General features: G+C 41.6%; 1 non-coding gene across 1 annotated transcript; it reads left to right on the plus strand.

Moving 5' to 3' along the window:
- Positions 1–757: 757 nt before the first annotated feature.
- Positions 758–862, plus strand: LOC111547829. The gene has a single exon (XR_002733250.1). It is a non-coding gene; the product is annotated as a small nucleolar RNA U13 (small nucleolar RNA).
- The last annotated feature ends 12978 nt before the right edge of the window (positions 863–13840 follow it).

Genomic DNA, 13840 nt, shown 5'->3' on the forward strand with positions numbered 1-13840 from the left:
AAAGGATTAGCTGTTGTTAAAACAGTGTGAGAGCTGTGAGTAAGGAAATATTCTCTCTGAGATGGGCCCTGCTGAAATATACAACATGAGGCTTCCAAATATGAGCTACTGACTGGAAAGAAGCCTGCTTGTTACCGAGCCTGAATCTTCCTCCCCAGACAGGGATCTAGTGATGCCAATCTCGCTGAGGTCTGGTGTTCAACGGAGGTCAGGATGCAGCCCACCTGAGACCTTAAGGGGTAGGGGGCTCCTTCATTAGTTAGCAGGCATGATTTAGTAACAGTAACATCACAAGTAATGTGTGGGATTTAGGCTTTCTGAACAGCGCTAACATGATATGGAGAATGAACAGTCCAAAGTCTCCATGAGCAAGGATTGATAGAAAAGAATTCATTTGCCCCAGCGCTGTGGCTCACACCTGTAATCCCAGCTCTTTGGGAGGCTGAGATGGGCGGATCACGAGGTCAGGAGATAGAGACTATCCTGGCTAACACGGTGAAACCCATCTCTAGTAAAGATACAAAAAAAAATTAGCCGGGCGTAGTGGCGGGCGCCTATAGTCCCAGCTACTCGGGAAGCTGAGGCAGGAGAATGACGTGAACCCGGGAGGCAGAGCTTGCAGTGAGCCCAGATCGCACCACTGCACTCCAGCCTGGGCGACACAGCAAGACTCTGTCTCAAAAAAAAAAAAAAAAAAAAAAAAAAAAAAAAAAAAAAATTTCATTCAACAACCTTTTACCAAGAATAGTCCTATAAGATCCTTTTGTAGTTCATGAGCATCATGATTGGGTGTTTACACACACGTGTGAGATCTGCCACTCTCTGAACATTGTTACAACATTGGCACATTACCCATCTAACCTGAAAAAATAATAATAATAATAGTCATACATGGGCCAGGCATGGTGGCTCACACCTGTAATCCCAGCACTTTGGGAGGCCAAGGTGGGCAGATTGCTTGAGTTCAGGAGTTCAAGACCAGTCTGGGCAACATAAGGAGACCCTGTCTCTGCAAAAAAATACAAAAATTAGCCACGGTGCTGGTGCACACCTGTGGTCCCAGCTACTCAGGTGGCTGAGGCAAAAGTATCACTTGAACCCAGGAGGTTGAGGCTGCAGTGAGCTGTGATCATGCCACTGCACTCCAACGTGGGTGGCAGAGTGAGACCTTGTCTCAAAAAGAAAAAAAAGAATAGTCATACAAAATATGTAACTTATCTATTGCTGTGTAACAAATTATTCCTAAGCACAGCAGCTTAAAACAATATTTATTTATCTCACAGTTTCTATGGGTCAGAAAATTGGGAGTGGTTCTGCTGAGTGGTTCTTATTCCTGGTTGCATGAGAGTTTGCAGTCAAATCGTCAGCTGGGGCTGCCATCACCTGAAGGCGTGACTGGGGCTGGAGGACCTGCCTCCATGATGGCTCACTCACACAGCTATTGGCAGGAGGTCTCAGTTCCTTAAGACACGACCCCTCCCTAGAGCTGTTTGAGTGTGCTCATGACATGGCAGCAGCCCTCTGCAGGAGCAGGCAATCCAAGAGAGAGAGAAAGAGAGAGAGACCAAGACAGAAGCCTCAAGGTCTTTTGTGACCTTGGTCTTGGAAGTTGTACACTGTCACTTCCACTTTATCCTGTTTGTTACAAGTGAGTTACTAAATTCAGTTCACAGTCAAGGGGAAGGGAAATAGGGTACACCGTTTGAAGTTAGTGTCAAAATTGTGGACATATCTTAAACCACCTCATCAAATCAAAAAGAAACACAAAACCTGAAAGTCTTGAGGCTGCTAAAACTCCTGCTGCCATTAAGACAATGGGAATTTAGTATGAAGAAAGGAGGTCTAGATTGACAGTAATGGGAAGACTCATTCACTAATTCATCCATCTATTCATTCATCCACTCATTCAACAGCTATTAATTGATCATTACTGTGTGCAGTTGGAAAACTCTATTATATTCTACAAGGCTCAAGCACAAACACCATTATAATTAAAATAACAATTGCTGGCTGGGCACAGTGGTTCATGTCTGTAATCCCAGGACTTTTGGAGGCCAAGGCAGGAGGATCGCTTGAGCTCAGGAACTTGAGACCAGCCTGGGCAACGTGGTAAAACCCTGTCTCTATAAAAGATTTAAAAATTACCCAGCTGTGGTGGTGTGTGCCTGTAGTCCCAGCTACTAGGGAGACTGAGATAGGAGGATTGTGAGCCTTGGAGGCTGAGGCTGCAGTGAGCCAAGATTGCATCACTGCACTCCAGCCTGGGTGACAAAGTGAGATCCTGTCTCAATAATAATAATAATAATAATAATAATAATAATGATAATAATAGCAACAACAACAATTGCTGGCCTTTATCTAGCACTTACTGTGTGCCCAGTACTGCAAAGATCTTTGGATTTAATTATCTCATTTAATTATCCCAGTAACCCTTTGAGGTGGGGGCTGTTATTATTCCCCATTTACAAATGAGCAGCCTTAGAAAGGGAAGGTCATGTACTTTCAAGGGGTAGAACACATGATGTTACTCTTAGTCTGTTTGGGCTGCTATAACACACACACAAAAAAAACCACCATGAACTGCATGGCTTATAATCAACAACCTCTTACTTCTCACAGTTCTAGTGGCTGGAAAGTCCAAGATCATGACACCAGCAAATTCAATGTCTGATAAGGGCCCACTTTCTGGTTCACAGATGGCATCTCCTTGCTGTGTCCTCACATAGTAGAAGGGGAGGGGTGTCTCTCTAGAGCCTCTTTTACAAAGGTACTAATCTCATTCACGAGGGCTTCACCCTTATGACCTGTCACCTCCAAAAGGCCCCACCTCTTAATACTATCACTTTAGGGGTTAGGATTTCAATGTATGAATTTGGGAGGGGTGCAGATCACAGACATCCAGGCCACAGCAGAACCAAAGGACTCTGGCCTGAAAGTCTGTATGCTTATACCATAGAGTGTTCTAGTAATAACAGTGACAGTTATTATTACTGTTTTAATGATGGATTCCTGTTACCTAGCCGACAACTCTGAGGCTCAGAAAGCACAAGTGAATTGTCCAAGGTTGTTCTTGGCAGAGCCAAGCTGTAAAGCCAGGTCCCAAGAGTGCCGAGTCTGTGCTCTTTCTTCTACACTTGCTTAAAACGGAGTCCCTTCTGTCCTGCTTCCTGCAGAAACAGAGCTAAGATGGAAAAGGGCCCAGGAGACTGGGGAGGAGTGTGGGAAGGGGAGAAATTATTGCTGGTGCCTGGAAGTTTTCACAAGCGTGGATTTCCCCTGGTTGGTTGAAGACTAGATCAGAATCTCTCCAGAGGCTGCTGTGAAGATGCCGTGGAATTCCTGGTGTGTCTGATGAGGTGTTGCTGCACCGAGGCTGTCAGACAGCTGGCTCTCTGAGAAAAGCTCCAGACCCTGTTGCTGCCACAGGGAATGAGGTCAGATGTAGCTAAATGTTATGGAGCCTTTGCTGAGTGTCAGGCACAGTGTTAAGGTGTGCACATTTACTCAGCGTCCTCATGGCCATACACAAATCAATACTCTTGATTATTTCCATCTTAAATAGGAGGAAACTGAGGCACAAAAAGGAGGACTTGGGCCAGGCACAGTGGCTCACGCTTGTAATCCCAGCACTTTGGGAGGCTGAGGCAGGTGGATCACTTGAGATCAGGTGTTCGAGACCAGCCTGGTCAACATGGTGAAACCCTATCTCTACCAAAAATACAAATATTAGCCAGGCATGGTGGCACATGCCTGTAATCCCAGCTACTCGGGAGACTGAGACAGGAGAATCGCTTGCACCTGGGAGGCAGAGGTTGCAGTGAGTCAAGATTGTGTCACTGCACTCCAGCCTGGTCTCTCACAAAAAAAAAAAAAAAAAGAGAGAGAGAGAAAATACAAAAAGGACGACTTGTATGGGTGCACATAGATAGACGGTCTTCAAGCTGGTTAGCTGGGGTGCGGACAGCTAGTAAGCTGTAACAGTTTAAGCCCAGGCCTGTAGTGAAGAGGCCTGATTTCATGGGTCCTAGACAATCTCACCTCTGTGGGCCCCTTCTCTCCACAAAAAAATTTGACTTTATGTTTTGTGACTATGTTGGAATGAAGTTAAATCTAATCCAGACTGAAGTCACTATTTTTAAAATGTATTTTTTTATTTTTTAATTTTAAAAAATGTAATAATAGAGATGAGGTTTCACTATGCTGCCCAGGCTGGTCTCAACCTCCTGGACTCAAGTGATCCTTCTGTTTTAGTTTCCCAAAGTGCGGGGATTACAGGTGTGAGCCACTGTGCCTGGCTGAATTCACTATTCTATGCTCATTTTTATTATATTTATGTTTTTCTTCTGAGTTTAAAACAAATTAAAATAAAACAATGTTATTAGAATAAAATAAAGCCTCGTGGGCCCCGTGCTTGTGGTGTCTGATGGGGAAGTTGGCCTGATCGGGTGAGTCCTGATTCTCCCATGTGCTGACTGCGTGACCTTGGCCAACTTCACCTCTCTGTGCCTCACTTTATGTCATGTGGGAATAAATGGGAAACTATATTGTATGGGGTGATTATGAGGATGAAATGAACTAATAAGTGTAAAATGCTCAATACAGTGCCTGCCATAAATGAAAATGCTCAATCAATTAATAAATGTTAGTTGATTTTTTTTCTTTTTTTTAGTAACTTATACTAGTCCCGCAGCTAGCAAGTGGTAGAGCTAAGAGTGTACCCTAGGTTTAACTGACTGTCAGATCTCTGATCTGACATCCTCAATGTGATGAGAGAATAAGTGACAGAACAGAGCTGAGAATTGGGCTACAGTGAATCCATTCCCCAAGTAACGGATGTTACAATGTTAGTCAACACATTGTAAATTTTCCAGGAGGGTCTATACACACACACACACACATACACACACACACACACACACACACATCTCTCCCTATGAAGTAGACATTATTTATTTAAGCGTTATGTAACAGATATTTTACCACTATATATGTGACCACTATATATATATATATATACACACACACACACATACTATGTTTTTTTTCATTTTTTTATTTTTTATTTTTTGTGACAGAGTCTTGCACTGTCGCCCAGGCTGGAGTGCAATGGCGCAATCTCAGCTCACTGCAACCTCCGTCTCCTGGGTTCATGCGATTCTCCTGCCTCAGCCTTCTGAGTAGCTGGGATTACAGGTGCGCACCACCAAACCAGGCTAATTTTTTGTATTTTTTTTTTTTTTTAAAGTAGAGACGGGGTTTCGCTATGCTGGCCAGATTGGTCTCGAACTCCTGACCTTAGGTGATCCACCCACCTCAGCCTCCCAAAGTACTGGGATTACAGGTGTGAGCCCACTATATATATCTTACCACTATATATACACACAACGTACACACACATATCTCCTTATGAAGTAGACGTTATTTATTTGAATTTTGTTATATTTATTTTATGACTATATGTAGCCACTTTTTAATGTATAAAGTATATATTTTACCACTATATATTTATATATAAACATATATATACAGTGGTAAAAACACAATAATGTAATATATAAATATATACATGTTATATGTAATATGTATACATATATAATATGTGTATATACATGTTATGTGTATATATAATACATAATGCATAATACATAGTCTGTATATATACATATTATATATAAGTATATACATATTAATATATAATATGTATATAGTATAATATATTTAGTATTACATAATATGTATTAATTTATAACATGTACATATTAATTATTATTTATATTAATATGTATATACATTGCATAAATACATAATATGTATATATTATAATATGTGTATATTATATACACATATGTGTATGCATATTTACATATGTGCAAAATATTTCTATATCATGAATATTTTAATATGTGTATATTAATATTATATATGTATGCTATATATAAATATATACCAAAATTATTTATAAATATATATTTACATAATATATATAACATAAAATTTACTATTTCAACCATTTTTTGGTGTATAATTCAGTGGCATTAAGTAGATTCACATTGTTGTGCACTATTTATCTCCAGAACTTTTTTGTCATTCAAAACTGAAACTCTGTACCCATTAAAAAATAATTCCTCATTCCATCCTCCCTTCAGCCCCTAGTAATTGCTACTCTAATTTGTCTCTATGAATTTGACTGATCTAGGTACATCATATAAGTTTCATCTTAAGTCATCAAAATCTGCTGTGTATTTCATACTTACAGCATATCTCAGTTTAGCTTCACCATATATTTTGAGCGCTCAGTAGCCACATGTGGCCGCCATATTGGACAGCACAGGGCTACAGGTTGGGTGATCAGGACTCTGAGGACACTCCATATCCAGGATAACCTTTACTACTACAATTCTTTCTCATATTCCCCATGAGTATATGAGTTGAGGTTAGAAAAATATACTCCCCCTGAGGTTATGGTGTAGGAGTAGAGTCAAAAGCCTGAAGTAAGAGTCCATGGGCTTTAGTGGAAGTGGACTGGGGTGAGCTGCCTGGACTTAGACTTAAGTCTAAGTCTGTAGAAGACACGCCCTCTCCATTGCTATCCCCACCACCACTCCTACTTGTACCCATGTATGGAGTGCTGGAAGCTGGACAGTGGGATTTCGATTGAGGATGTCTACCATGCTGAAATAAACAAGCAACACACCAGACTTACTTGTAGGCTGACAGACTTGAAGACTGAAGAGTATCTTAGGCATCATCCAGCCAAGTGGCTTTGAGCTGGTTTGTGGAGTCACTGGGCTTTGAAAAGCTAGAGACGTGGATCCTGGAGTTGATGTCTAGTTGAATCTGGGTTTGAATCTTGGCTCTGTGACTTATGAGCTGTGTGACCTTCAGCAAGTTGCTCAACTCCATTGGGCTTCAACTGCCTCACGGAAATTGTGGATCATAATAATGCCAGCTTCACAGGGTTATTAAGAAGATTTAAGTGAAATATTAAATTAATGCATGTAATACACTTAGAATAGAGCTGGGCTTAAAGTAAATACAATTTAAGTGTTTGTTAAAGAATGACTCAGTGGCCCTACTGAGGGAAAGGCCAGGTCCCTGTTCTCACTACAAGCAGAGAAGCTCTGTTTTTATCTGTTTTATATATTGGGCTTCCTTGTAAAATGTCATTAAAAGGAAGAACAGTGGGTGAACACTCACTCATGTTGTAATGTAAGCCTGTACTTTACAAATGGGAAATACAACCAGGACAGCTATGTGCTCTACCCAAGGTCCCACAACTGACAGGTGGATAGAACAGGTGCAGAAGCCAGGGCAGGGCTGTTTCACTACACTGCGCTGTCTATACTGTGCTGAAAGACTGGAATTTTGGGGTCTTGTTTTCCTAGGGAAGTCTCATACATCACTGGTTAACAGCTCAGCTCCATGCCAGTTTGAAAAAAGATGATATAAATGAGCTCTTTGGCTGGGTGTGGTGGCTCACATCTATAACTCCAGCATTTTGGGAGGTCGAGGCAGGCAGATCCCTTGAGTCCAGGAGTTTGAGACCAGCCTGGGCAACATGTGAAACCCCATCTCTACACACACAAAAAAACACAAAAATTAGCCAGGCATGATGATGTGTGCCTGTAGTTACAGCTACTCAGGATGCTGAGGTGAAAGAATTGCTTGATCTCAGGAGGTCGAGGCTGCAGTGAGCTGTGATCACACCACTGTGTTCCAGCTTGGGTGACAGAGGGAGAACCTCTCGGAAAAAAAAAGAAGAAGAAAGGAAAAAGAGCTCTTTGCTTCATGGCAAAGATCATTGAAGGTGGTCCCTGGAGGAGTTGTGCTTTGTTGTCCCATGAATAGTGGAGAAGTTTTGTTGTTTTGAGACAAGGCCTTGCTCTGTCACTCAGGCTGGAGTGCAATTGCATGACTATGGCTCACTGCAGCCTCAACCTCGTGAGCTAAGGTCAAGCCATCCTCCCACCACAGCATCCTGAGTAGCTGGGAGTACAGGAGCGCACCACCACACCCGGCTGATTTTCAAAAATTTTTGTGTAGAGGTGGGGTCTTGCTATGCTGCCCAGGCTGGTCTCAAACTCCTGGGCTCCAGTGATCCTCCCATTTCAACCTCCTAAGGCGCTGAGATTACAGGCATGAGCCACTGCGCCCAGCTAGTGGAGAAGATTTTGAGCCTGCTGGATGGTATTTCTGAGTGCTAGAACCTTCCCTAAAGTAGATGACTTTGGGCTTGGCCCTCAACATCCTCTCCATCGCTCCTCCACAGAATAATGGCTGAGAGGCTCAAGGAATTGATGCCACCTTTAGCCCTCTGATTAGTCTAATCAACCACCCACTTTTTTTTTTTTTTTTTTTTTTGGCCAATGTTTGGTTCAGGGAGGGCAGGTCAAGGCCAATGTGGGCCAAAGAGATAATAGAAAATTTTGCTAAGTTCTCAGTCTTTTGAATGTAAACTAGAAACACATTGTTCTAGTTTCTGTGGGAAGTCCTTCTGCAGCCATGAAAAAGACACCCTGAGAACTAGACCATATTTGAAGTAAGATAGAGAATATCTGGCCTGGTGCAGTGACTCACACCTAAAATCCCAGAGCTTTGAGAGACCGAGGCAGGAGGATCTTTTGGGACTAGGTGTTCGAGACCAACCTAGGCCAACAGAGTGATACCCCTATCTCTAAAAATAAAAATAAAAACACAAAATTAGCTAGGAGTGATGATGTGTGCCTGTGGTCCTAGCTACTCAGGAGGCTGAGGCAGGAAGATTGCTTGGAGCCTAGGAGTTTGAGGCTGTAGTGAGCTATAATTGTGTCACTGCACTCTAGCCTGGACAACAGAGCAATACCCTGTCTCTAAAAAAGAATTAAAAAAAAAAAAAAAAAGCAGAGAAAATCTCCCTAAATAGTGTCTCCGGAGTCCTCATCAACCAACTGTGGCCCTGTGCTGTTCAATATGGTGGCCACATGTAGCTATTGAGCACTCAAAATATATGGTGAGGCCAAATTGAGATATGCTGTAAGTGCATAATACACAACAGATTTCAAAGACTTAGGATGAAAAAAGACAAAATATTTCAATACTTTTTTATGCTGATTACATATTGAAATAATCTTTTGAATATATTGGATTAGAAAAATTTGTATTAGGCCGGGCGCGGTGGCTCACGCCTGTAATCCCAGCACTTTGGGAGACCGAGGCGGGCGGATCACTTGAGGTCAGGAGTTCAAGACCAGCCTGGCCCATGTGGTGAAACCCCGTCTCTAACAAAAATACAAAAATGAGCTGGGTGTGGTGGCAGGCGCCTGTAATCCCAACCACTGGGGAGGCTGAGGCAAGAGAAGCGCTTGAACCCAGGAGGCGGAGGTTGCAGTGAGCCAATATCGTGCCATTGCACTCTAGCTTGGGAGTCACAGTGAAACTCTGTCTCAATAATAATAATAATAATAATTATTATTATTATTATTATTAATACTGATCACTAATTTTACTTATTTCATTTTTCTTCTTCTTCTTTTTTATTTTTTTTATTTTTGAGACAGGGTCTCACTCTGCTGCCCAAGCTGGAGTACAGTGGGAAGAATATGGCTTACTGCAGCCTTGACCTCCTGGGTTCAAGTGGTCCTTCTGCCTCAGCCTCCTGAGGAGATGAGACCACAGGCACATACCACCACACCTGGCTAATTTTTAAAATTTTGTAGAGATGGTTCTTACCATCTTGCCCAGGCTGGTCTCAAACTCCTGGGCTCAAGCAATCCTCAAACCCTGGCCTCCCAAATGCTGGGATTACAGGCATGAGTCACCTTGCCCAGACTGTTTCTTTTACTTTCATTAATGTGACCTAGAAAATTTTAAATCACATATGCTACTTTCATTCCAGATTTATAGTTGTGCAAGCCAGGAGAATCCCGCTGATTTGCTTTTTTACAGGTAAGTGTGACTTTGAGAATACAGAATTTCCATGCCCTAAAATCAATGTGCTTGTTTATACTAAAGCAAAGCTTAGACATCAAATCTTCCCATTTGCAAACGCATCACAATGTATTTTTGTGTGTATGAAAGACAGGATCTCACTGTATCACCCAGTCTGGAGTGCAGTGGCACGATCATAGCTCACTGCAGCCTTACCTCCCAGGCGCAAGCAATCCTCCCACCTCAGCCTCCCCAGTAGCTGGAACTACAGGCATGCACCACCACACCCAGCTAATTTTTGTATTTTTCATAGAGATGGGATTTTGCCATGTTGCCCAAGCTGGTCTTGAATTCCTGGGCTCAAGCCATCTGCCTCCCTTAGTGTCCCAAAGTATTGGGGTTGTAGGTGTGAGATGCTGTGCCTGCCCTCTCACCATATATTTTTAAGAAACAAGATCAGCCAGGTATGGTGGCTCATGCCTGTAATTCCAGCACTTTGGGAGGCTGAGGTGGGTGGATCACCTGAGGTCAGGAGTTCGAGACCAGCCTGGTCAACATGGTGAAACCCTGTCTCTACCAAAAATACAAAAATTAGCCAGGTATGGTGGTGCACACCAGTAATCCAAGCTACTTTGGAGGCTCAGGCAGGAGAATCACTTGAACCCGAGAAGCAGAGGTTGCAGTGAGCAAGATTGTGAGATTGCACTCCAGCCTGTGCATCAGAGCAAGACTCCATCCCAAAACAAAAACAAAAGAAGAAAAAAAAAGAAAGAAACAAGATCTTTTGTTTTAAAAAATAAAACTATGATACAAGTAACACATGAAAAAACCCTTAATATGCACTAATGTCTAGTTAGTGTTCAGATTCCTCTGATACTCTTACAAATGTCTCTTTAGGGTTGTTTTGTTCAAATTAGGATACAAACAAAGAATCACTTTTCATCTATCATGATTCCTCTATCTTTTTAATGCCATTCATTTATCATGTAGAGGATTGACTAATCTCCTCATAGTGTCTTTTAACATGCTCCTCTATCCCCTGCTGTTCACATCATCTGATAATTAAATTGAGAAGATTAATGAGATTCAGCTAGATTTGTATTTTTGGCAGGAATACTTTACTGGTGGTGCCATCTGTAATGGTTAATTTTATGTGTCATCTTGGAGGGTGTGTTTGGATGAGATCAACATTTAAATCTTTGACTAAGCAGGCTGTCTTCCATAATGTGATTGGGCCTCATCCAATGAGATGAAGGCCTGAATAGAACAAAAAGTCTGGCCTCTGTGAGCAAGGAGGAATTTTCCAGAAGACTGCCTTTGTACTGAAACTATACCACCAGTTCTTCTAGGTCTACAGCCTGCCAGCTCACACTGCAGATTTGGGACTTGCCAACCTCCATAATTGTGTGAGCCAATTTCTTATAAGGAATTTTTCTCTTATCCTCTCTTTTTCTCTCTGTTAACATTTGGGTATGTTTCCTTCCCACTTAAAAAAAATTTAACACAGTTGAGATCACTTTACATAATTTTGTCTTCTGTCTTTTACATTTAATATTATAACACATTGCATTTCCTCATATTATAAACCTTGTAACCATTGTTCCTCTTTTCTAATCATAAAAGTAGGATTATTATAGGACATTTGAAAAATACAAAAAATTGGCTGGATGCAGGTGGCTCAAGCCTGTAATCCCTGCACTTTAGGAAGCCGAGGTAGGAGGATCACTTGAGCTCGGGAGTTTGAGACCAGCCTGGGCAGCATTGTGAGACCCCCTCTCAATTTAAAAAAAAAGAGAGAAAGAAAAGAAAAGGGAAGACAAACATTTAAAAATTTAAGAATGAATAAAAACTCTCCTATAATCCCATCGTATATTAATATGTTTTTGTAATACATTCTAGTCTATGTTCTTTTTGTGGAAATTATATTATAGCATAGATGGGCAAGGTGAGTCATGCTTGTAACCCCAGCACCTCAGGAGACTGAGGTGGGCGGATTGCTTGAGTCCAGGAGGTTGAGGCTGTAGGGAGCTAAGATCATGCCACTGTACTTCAGCCTGGGTAACAGAGCAAGATCTTTCTCAAAAAAAATTAAAAATTAAAAAAAAAAAAATCGGCTGGGCATGGGGGCTCACGCCTGTAATCCCAGCACTTTGGGTGGCCAACGCGGGCAGATCACCTGAGGTCAGGAGTTCGAGACCAACCTGGCCAATATGGTGAAACCCCATCTCAACTAAAAAATACAAAAAAAAAATTGCTGGGTGCAGTGGCAAGTACCTGTATCCCCAGCTACTCTGGAGGTTGAGTCATGAGAATTGCTTGAACCTGGGAGGCAGAGGTTGCAGTGAGCCAAGATAGTGCCACTGCACGCCAGCCTGGGTGGCAGAGGGAGACTCTGTCTCAAAAAAAAAAAAAAAAAAGATACTACAATAATAAATTTATTCTACTTTTTTCACTTTAACATTATATTAATATGCTGAGCATTTTATACTTCCATAAAATATTATTCCAATTTGATTTTTAGATGTCTTAATAATAAAGTCTTATATTAATATACCATGGATTCTATTAGTACACATATAACCCTATTTTTGAACTGTGAATGCAATTTTTTAAAGGGTCTATAACGTATCATAAGTAGTGGTTCCATAAATCACTTGTCCATTCCCTTTAGGAAGACCTAATAAATATTAGAAATACCAAATTACTTCTCCTTTCCACCAATTTCCTGCAAAACTGACCCATTTATTCAGTTTACCCAAAACTCTTTCCTTCTAACCCAACATTCTATACTTGCTTAGCTGCGCTTGTCTCAGTGTATAGGATGTATGAACAATCATAGTGGAAGATAAACTGCAAGCTTGCCTAAGACTCTTGAATCTTGGATTTTATTTTATAGACAATGGACAATGAGCAAAGACTTGAGTAGGAGAGGGTCTTAAGTAGATTAGATCGGTTTTATCAGAAACATCACTCTGGTAGGAACTGAACAGTAAGTAGAGATGGAGGGCAATCAAGGCAGGAAGTCTAGGTAAAAAGTTTTTCCAACAGTTCAATCCAAGAGTTGATGAGGCAGCGCACAGTGGCTTACACTTGTAATCCCAGCACTTTGGGAGGCCAAGTTGGGAGGACTGCTTGATCCCAGGAGTTTGAGACCAGTCTGGGCAACATAGCAAGACCCCATCTCAAAAAAAAGAAAACAAAACAAAAAGAGTTGATAAGCAGGAGCATTGAAAATAAAGACGAGGAAGCAGATGAAAGAAAGACCTTGCAGAGAAAGAATGCACAAGACTGGTCATTGCTATAGTCTGAATGTTTACGTCATCCCCAAATTAATATATTGAAATCCTCATCCCCAAGCTGATGGTATTAGGAGGTTAGAGCCTTTGGGAGGTGATTAGATCATGAGGGTGTGGGCGCTCATGAATGGGAATGGTACGCTTATAAAAGAGCCCCCAGAGAAACTCCTCACCCCTTCAACTATGTAAAGACACAGTGAGAAGGTGCCCTCTATGAACCAGAAAGTGGGTGCTCACCAGATATTTTGGGATGACATAAACATTCAGACTATAGCAGTGACCAGCCTTGTGCGTTCTTTCTCTGCCAGGGTCTTTCTCTCATCTGCTTCCTCATTTCTATTTTCAATCCTCCTACTCATCAGCTCATTTTCTTTTCTTTTCTTTTCTTTTTTTGTTATGAGATGGGTCCCACTATGTTGCCCAGGCTGGTCTCAGACTCCTGCACTAAAGAAATCCTCCCATTTCAACCTCCCCAAGTGCTGGCATTAAAGGCATGAGCCACTGCACCCAGCTTCATCAACTCTTAATTGAACTGTTGGAAAAACTTCTTACCTATACTTCCTACCTTGATTGCCCTCCTCCTGTTCAGTTCCTACCAGAGCGATGTTCTTGAATCTGTTGGTACTTTGGTCTTCAAC

This window comes from Piliocolobus tephrosceles, chromosome 1, assembly GCF_002776525.5.
Source record: "Piliocolobus tephrosceles isolate RC106 chromosome 1, ASM277652v3, whole genome shotgun sequence".
Lineage (NCBI taxonomy): Eukaryota > Metazoa > Chordata > Mammalia > Primates > Cercopithecidae > Piliocolobus > Piliocolobus tephrosceles.